This window comes from Malurus melanocephalus, unplaced genomic scaffold (assembly GCF_030028575.1).
Source record: "Malurus melanocephalus ecotype Western Australia unplaced genomic scaffold, MMel_1.1 scaffold_703, whole genome shotgun sequence".
NCBI lineage: Eukaryota > Metazoa > Chordata > Aves > Passeriformes > Maluridae > Malurus > Malurus melanocephalus.
Window position 1 is genome coordinate 119314 of NW_026623935.1, and position 8012 is coordinate 127325.

Sequence of the window (8012 nt, forward strand, 5' to 3'; positions counted from 1 at the left end):
TGGTTTGGGTTGGAAGCAACTTTAAAAATCAGTTTGCTCCACCCCTGCCATGACAGGGACACCTCCCACCATCCCAGGCTGCTCCCAGCCCCAATGTCCAGCCTGGCCTTGGGCACTGCCAGGGATCCAGGGGCAGCCACAGCTKCTCTGGGCACCCTGTGAACAGAGAACACAGAGAACAATTCCTTCCCAATATCCGAGGTGTGGCAGTGGCAGAGGAACAGAAATCTCTGCCCGTGCTGGCAGGGTGAGTCCACAGTGGGTTACGGGGGTCCCTCAGTGTTATTGCAGCACTAATTAATCCATGGACCTGAAGGTTTTCCCTTCCCAGAAAGGCAAACTGAGCACCCCAGGTATCCAGAGCACCCCTGCAGCTCTGAAGCTGTGACAAAGCTGCTGCAAAGAGAGAAATGAGGAAGGGTTGGGTGTCCAACCCCTTTCAAAACCTCTATTTGAAGCCTTTGGGGAAAAACCTTCACTCTCTAGAGTCAAACTTTGCAATTTGGGGCCATTCCAGGGGTGTGAGCGGGGCTCATCTGTGTCCGTAATGAGAGCAGAGTGGCGAGATGGGCTCAGGGAGCCGAGATACCGGATCCATCACAGCCATTAATTTGGAGGAGTTTCCCAAAGCTGCCTTTCCCCAGGATTGTGGGTGCTGGGATGTGATTGACACCCGCTGGGGTGATGGACAGGCGGGGAGGCAGCGGGGAGGGAGGGCAGGCTCAATTCCCTGTCGGCGGAGCAGAGTACGGCTCCCATTCCCGCTAATCCCATTAAAACCCGCGCTAAGCCCCTGCCAGCCCTGCCTTGTCCAGGGAGCGACTGGACCGGGCTGGGCTCGGCCAGATGGGCAGGAGGGCAGCTGTGCCTCCTTGTGGGATTAAATCATGGTGCCAGGCCAGCCTGGGGGTTCACCCCGGGATAAAGGGGGGCAGGGGCACTGGGGGGCACTGGGAGCAGGGCACGGATGGGGACAGTGTGGGGTGAGATCTCTGGGGTGAGGGGATGGGAATGGGACAGTGTGGGGGGAGAGGTCTGGGGTGAAGGGATAGTGTGGGGTGAGACCTCTGGGGTGAGGGGATGGGTACAGTGTGGGGTGAGAGCTCTGGGGATGAAGGGATGGGGACAGCAGTGTAGGGTGAGAACTCTGCGGTTGAGGGGATGAGACTGTGTGGGGTTAGGGGACATAGAAAGCAGTGTGGGGTGAGATGTCTGGGGTGAGGGGACACGGACAGCAGTGTGGGGTGATCCCCTGGCCGCGGGCAGCCTCTCCCTGTCCCGGAGGGTGACAGTTCCCGGCTGGCAGAGRGGCAGAGCTCCTGCCCGTGTTTAGCTGCTCCGGGACAGCAGCGCCCCGGCCCCGTCCCCATCAATCCCCCGTGGGAACACACGGAGCCGTGCGCTCTGCTGGGGCTCCAGAGCCCCCCAGAGAGGGGGCTGGGCCGCCTCTAAACCTCCTAATCCCCTTCATCAGAGTGCCAGACGAGCAGAGACACCGCGCGAACTGCCTGGGGCTGGGCCCCCCTGCTCCTCTGAGCTGCTGCAAATCCCAATCATCCTGCGGGCGATTACAGGGGCTTCTCCTGCAGCACAATATCCAATCTCCCCCAGAGGCCAGCGCAACATATGCAGRGCCAGGCTCCGGGGCCACCGCGGGCTTGTCTCTCGCTCATCCTATTACCGGGGAGCCTGGCGGGGATGTGTGGGGCCGGGCAGCTCCCGCAGCCCCGACCAGAGCGGGAAGGAGGGAGAGGCTTCCCCGTGTGCTGGTCCCGCTCCTGCGGCTCTGCGGGCTCTGCTCCCCACCCCGGTTCGGCTGCCGAACCCATCCGTGCCCGTCCCCCGGCGCTCCAGGGTCTGCTCCTCTCCCTGACCGAACCCCATCCGTGCCCTCTCCATGGTCCCGCTCGGAGCTCCAGGCTCTGTTCCCCATCCTGACCGAACCCCATCCGTGCCCTCTCCATGGTCCCGCTCAAAGCTCCGGGCTCTGTTCCCCGCCCTGACCGAACCCCATCCGTGCCCTCTCCATGGTCCTGCTCCCGAGGCTCCACAGCTGCCTCGGTGAATCGTGGAATAAAACCCATCTCGTGATAAAATCGTGGTGTCAGCTCTTCAGTTCTTTTGGAACCTCTACCCCAGGCTGGCTCAGTGGTGATCCAAAACCCTGCTCCCGTGCCAGGAGTGATTTGTGGCCATCATCACAGCACAAAGAGCTGTCCCCTTGCTCATCCAAGGAAAAATCCACCCTGGTGGGCGCTCACTGCTCAGCCCTGGGCAGRGATCTGCTGGCTCAGTCCCTGGTCCCACCAGAGCTGCTTGGCCCAGGAACCCCCTCAGCATATTTTAATTTCCTCAAGGACTCTGAGAACAGCTCAGGCCGTTCTGAGGTTCCTGTTTGGCTGTTTCCAGCTCCCAGAAATGCCCACTGCTCTGGAGAAGGGAACACACAAACACAGATGGTGACGGTGGGGAGGCCCTGAGGCTGCCCAGAGRAGCTGTGGCTGCCCCTGSATCCCTGKAAGTGTCCAGGGCCAGGCTGGACARAGCTCRKAGMACTCTGGGACAGTGGAAGGTGTCCCTGGCCAAGGCAGGGCTGGCATGGGATGATYTCCAAGGTCCCKTCCAACCCAAACYATCCTGTGGCTCTGTGGCTGCTGAAAACACAGCTTTGAACCCCACAGTGCTTGGGACTGAGCAAAGTCCTGCTGGGAAAACCCTTGGAAAAGGCAGCCTGGGAGGAAATGGTGCCACTGCACCTGGAGTCAGCAAGAGATCCCAAACCTYATCCCTGACACCGTGCAAGCCMTGGAAATGACCCTGCCAGGTCTGKGCAGGCAGCTGGACAGCCAGGGCTGCCAGGTCAGGCCCGGRGAGACCCAGGAATTAAATTTCCCATCCAAATGGATGTTCCTGGCCTGGCACATTCCCAGCTCCTGCTGTAAGCCAGGCCCCAATTAAAGCAGAKGCACCTGGAAAAGCCGGGTCAGGGCAAAGCTCTGGCGCGGGCCCAGCCCATCTCCTGTCACACTTGTCACCCCTCAGCCCGCTTTGCACGCACCCAACACCAGGGCAGCCACCAAGGGGTGTCCAGGAGCCTCCATCTCCTCCATCTCCAGCCAGGAATGAATCCCCCAGGATGGAACMGGGGCACCGAGGTGGCATCACTCCACTCCACGGAGCCCAGCMGGGTGTGACCATCCCGGGGTGGAAGATTCCTGTTCCACATCCCCCCGTGGGCACCAAAGGCCATCCCGAGGGTGCTGCTGGGTCCCTGTGCCCGAGCCCCCGGCCCTGCCGGGCAGCTGCAGCATCCGCAGCATCCGCAGCCCCTTCCCCGGCGGTAATTGATGTGCGCTGCCATGGAAACCGGAGGGTTCCAGCCCGGCACGGAGCCGCTGGATGCGAGCTCAGGGCTGCGCCGGAGGAGAGGGAAAGCTCCGTGGGGTGAGGGGAGAGCACGGCAACACGGAGGAGAGGCGAGGAGGGAAAGAGGAGGGGAGGGGTGGGTGGGAAAGGGACAGCAGAGAGGGGAAGGAGGCACAGGTGGGGTCAGGGAGGGGTCTGGATACTCTGGGATGGCTGAGGAGGAGGAGGGAGCGTGAGGAGCAACTGCAGGGCATGGCACAGGGCCAGCAATGTTCAGGAGGGCCAGGGCGGGCTGGCACTGTCTCTGACACCTTTGGGTCACCTGTCCTGGGGGAAGGCGGGTGCTGGCAGCTCTGTCCCTCTGTGCCAGCTGTGCCAGCTGTGCCATCCTCAGCATCTGGAGGGTCTTTCCCTGGACACATCCCTGCTCCCAGCTGGCCTGGCTGGCCTGGCCCTGCGTGGAGGGGCAGCTGAGAGCCCCCCAGCCCTCACTATGAGGGGCGATTCCTGTGGAATGGGGGCCATTGGAACCCCTCTCATGGCCCAGCAGAGCCCTGGGGAGGCTCAACAGGAGTCTCTGCAAAGGGAAGAGCATGTTTAGCTTCATCTTCACATAGGAAATCTTCCKTCCTGGAGTCTTCCAGACTGGGAAGGAGCCTTGTGGTCCAGCCAGTGCCCAGAGCTGAGCAGGGAGAGGTGTAACCCTGTGTGTGAGACCAGCACAGCCCAGATGTGCAACATCTGTATGGAACCCCACCAGAGAGGGGAGAAACCCTGCCCTGAGCCAGGAAACTTCCCCTGAGCCAGGAAACCTCCCCAGAGCCAGGAAACCTCCCCAGAGCCAGGAAACCTCCCCAGAGCCAGGAAACCTCCCCAGAGCCAGGAAACCTCCCCATCAGCTTGGGATCATCGGGATCCTGTGCAAAGACAGGCAAGGAAACCCCAGAGCCATGGCTGGAGGAGTTTCCTGCAGCTGGGTGGGAAGAGCCACAAAAATGCCCTGGTTTGGAGGGGCCCAGCTGTTTCCAAATGGTCTGAAACACCTAAAAATCCCAGACATTCCTGGGGAAAGGAGGGGGTGAAATGGTGGAAAACGAGACAGTCTCCAAGGAGTGGTGGTGGAGGAGGGAGGGGCTCTGGAGTGCTTTGATGGGATTTTTCTAGGTTCCYTTCTCGGCTGGTGACAGGGCTAGGCAGCCTTGGGGCTGGAGGTGTCTTTTCATCAAAATACTTTGGGTTTAAATCATAGAACCAGTCCTAGAACCACGGAATCATGGAATGGCTTGGCTTGGCTTGGAGGGGGCCTGAAAGCTCACCCAGGTCCAGCCCCTTGCCATGGACAGGGACACCTTCCCCTGGAGCAGGATGATCCAGCCTGGCCTTGGAGGAGACAGATCTGTGGGAGAAAGAGCTTTGGGGGATCACCTTCCTTATCCTTGTGCAGGAACATCTTCAAGCTGGAAACCAGGGAGACAAGAGCAGGGCTCTTTGCCTCGGGGGAAGGCAGGGAAATCCCAAAGCCTTCCCAGCTCTTCCTTCCCCGGGACACCCAGCGAGAYGCGTGGGAAGAAACAGCGGGGCGCGGGCAGCCGGGTTTTCACACTTTTATTGTAAAGCTTTAGGAAGGGCTAATTACAATGGAGTTGGTCATCCGACAGCTCAGCAAACGAACGGGAACAGGAGAGAACGGAAAGGGCATCACGACGGTGTCATGCTCACGGCTCCGAACAGAAAGAGTTACAAGGGAATCAATTGTGCTCACAGCGCCCGGGGAAAACCAAGCCCAAGGCCCAAAGCCTTCCCCGCACAGGGAAATGCATCACACATTGAGCAGTACAACCTTAGCAAGAGGCGTCGCCTTAGACATCAGGGCACCATCTGAAAAATAGTGGGGTACTTTAACTCTGCCATAGGATTTCTCCTTTAGAAAAGCTACACCTGCATGTACATAAAACTGTACAAAAAACAAGGCATCACAAGCAAGGAAATGAAATCTCGTATAAATAGAACCAACACTGAAGAGCTACAAAGGGGTCGCTTAGAATCCTTCCCGCGCAGCCCGCCTGCTCCCTGGCTCCCACCTTTGGTTTTCCCCCTGGCTTGTCCTAGTGCAGTGTGAGATACAGTGAACCCTCCTCCTCCTCCTTCTCCTCCCTGTGCTTGTCTAGACTGGAGCCCGTGGGGAGCCCTTCCCCCCCACGTGCACAGAGGCTTTATCCTTCTGGCTTATAATTGTGCAAATGAGCTTCTTCCCACAGCACCTCATCCTCGCCCTCCCCCAGGACTGATCCCCAGTGACACTGGCAGCTTCCCCCGGGAATGAATCCCCAGCACCCCCTCTCCCAGRACCCGTGCCCAGTGCCCTTTCCCAGCAGGGACCCATCCCCCTGGCACCCCATTGAGGTCCCGATCCACTGCCCTCTCCATCCTTCCCCACGCCCACCCAGTGCCCCGAGACACCCAATCCCTCTGCACCCCCAAAGACCCAGCCCTGTCCCCACTGTGCTCCCCTTTAGACCCCACCAGCCCTCTGTGCACGCCCCAGGACTCACCCATCCCCACCCCCATCCCCAAACCCATCCCCAAACCCATCCCCACCCCCAACCCTCGGGGACCCCTCTGCACTCCCCCTACCCCGCACGGTGCTCGCACTGAGGATATCGCCAGGTGCTCCAGGAGACAGCACAGCAATTCCAGCCACAGGGCTTCCAGCCTCGGGGTCCCTCCGGAGACCCCAGCACAAGGTAGGGAGCCCACCCGCCGGGAGAAGSTGGTCTTGGACAAGCCCCGCTGGGATGTGGCTCTCCCGGGGGTCCCCAAGAGGGGCACTGGACACTGCCACTGCCTGAGCCCAGGGGAGGCGTGAGCAGCCGAGTTGGCAGTGGAGTCAAAGATCGTGGCCAGCGCGGCCAAATTGCACATTCTGCCCAGTTTGGCCCTGAAACTACAGAGCTACAATAAAAACRAGTTCAGGAGCGGCACCTGCTCGGGCAGCCAGACCGGGGGAGCGCGGCCCCGCGGGGCGGAGCGGGAATCCCGGCCGGGCGGAGGGGTGCTCATCCAGCGGGAGCGCCCCGCCCGCCCCCAGGGACACCGGGCCGGGCGGAGCAGCAGCGGGAGGCCGAGAGGAGGGTCCTGCCTCCTCCGGGTGGCACCGCCGGGTGCCGGGGCCGCGGGCGACGCGGGTGGCAGCGGTGCCACCCGGGGAAGGCGGGGCTGTGGCACGAGGGACGCAAGGGACATGAGGGACACGAGGCAGCGGGTGCGAGCAGGCGCCTTCTGCCGCCCCTTCCTTTGTCCCCCGGGCTCGGCCGGCGCCGTGTCCCCGCCGGGAGCCGCATGGAGAGGTGGCCGCATCCGCCACCGCCCCAGCGAAGGGAGAGGAGCTGCTCAGAGCGGAGTGCGGGACGGGGAGGAGGCTGGGCGGGGGTCCCGACAGGCACTACAGCTATGGCAGGGCAGCCCCTGCCCCCCCTGGCCCTGCGGGGTCCCTGTGCCCCGGAGCCCGGCAGAGCCACCCGCCGGCCCCGCGGGGATGGGGGCACCGCGCGGTCCGAGGACGCGCCGCCACAGAACGCCCATCCCGCSGTGACCGCTGGCCTGGCTCTCCCAGGAAGATGCCGGAGCTGAAGACGGGAAGCACAAGGGTGCAGCACGGCCCCTCCCGCCTCCCGGCGGGCCGGGACTGGGAAGGGCTACCCGGGAATGAGGCGAGCGGCCCGGACCCCTCCTGCCAGGGGTGCACCCCCAAACCGGGAGTGTGCCCCAGCTGCCGAGGGAGCAGGGATAGAGCCGGGGGTCCCCTCTGGGGAGCCCCGGAGGGGCAGGGGCTCCTCTCCCCTCGCCCCGGCTGGGGACCCTGCACGGGAGCTGAGGACGCCGGGGCAGCGGGGACCCGCCGGGGGGACCGGTGGACCTTTGACAATGGAAGAGAAAGCTGGACCCCGTGAGAGTGGCCCTGTGGCCTAAGGGCGGCGGGAGTCCAGCGGGCAGGGGCTCGGCGGCCCCCGGTGTGACCCTGAGACAAAGCTCCTCCTCACAAAGGCAATGGTGGCTTTACAGGCGGATGGGACGGAGGTCGAGGGCACGGCACAGCCTGGCCTCGTGGGCATCCCCTGCCCCGGGGGCGGCCCGAGGCGATGGGCTGACAGCCGGAGCCGCTGGCGACCTCCCTGCCAGCAGAGGCGGACTGAGGGCTTCTCCGGACCCAGCCGGTCCCTTGTCTGGGGACGGCCCCTCCCCGGACCCAGCCGGTCCCATCCTGGGGGCTCCCCCACCCCTCCTCCACCCGCCAGGCGCAGGGCCACCACCGGGGACCCCCCCCCGCCGCCCCCAAAGCAGCCCCGCCTATGGCACCGGGCAGTCCCTAGGGACCCTGCAGCTTGTGGGCACAGTGACAACGTTCAGAAAGAGATCCAGGCTGAAAAATAGCAAAGTCCCTACAGTCCGGCCGGGATGCTGCCCCTCTGCTCCAGCTCCCCAGCTGCTGTTTCAGGGACTGATCACATCTCTATTTACAATATAGAACATGAGTGCGGGCCGGACGCTGCGCTCCCAGGGGCTCTTCCACGCAGGAAACCATTCAAAGCTGGAACTTGCTCCCTGTGGTTTGTTACTTTTTTCTCTCTTTTTTTTTTTTTTCCTTT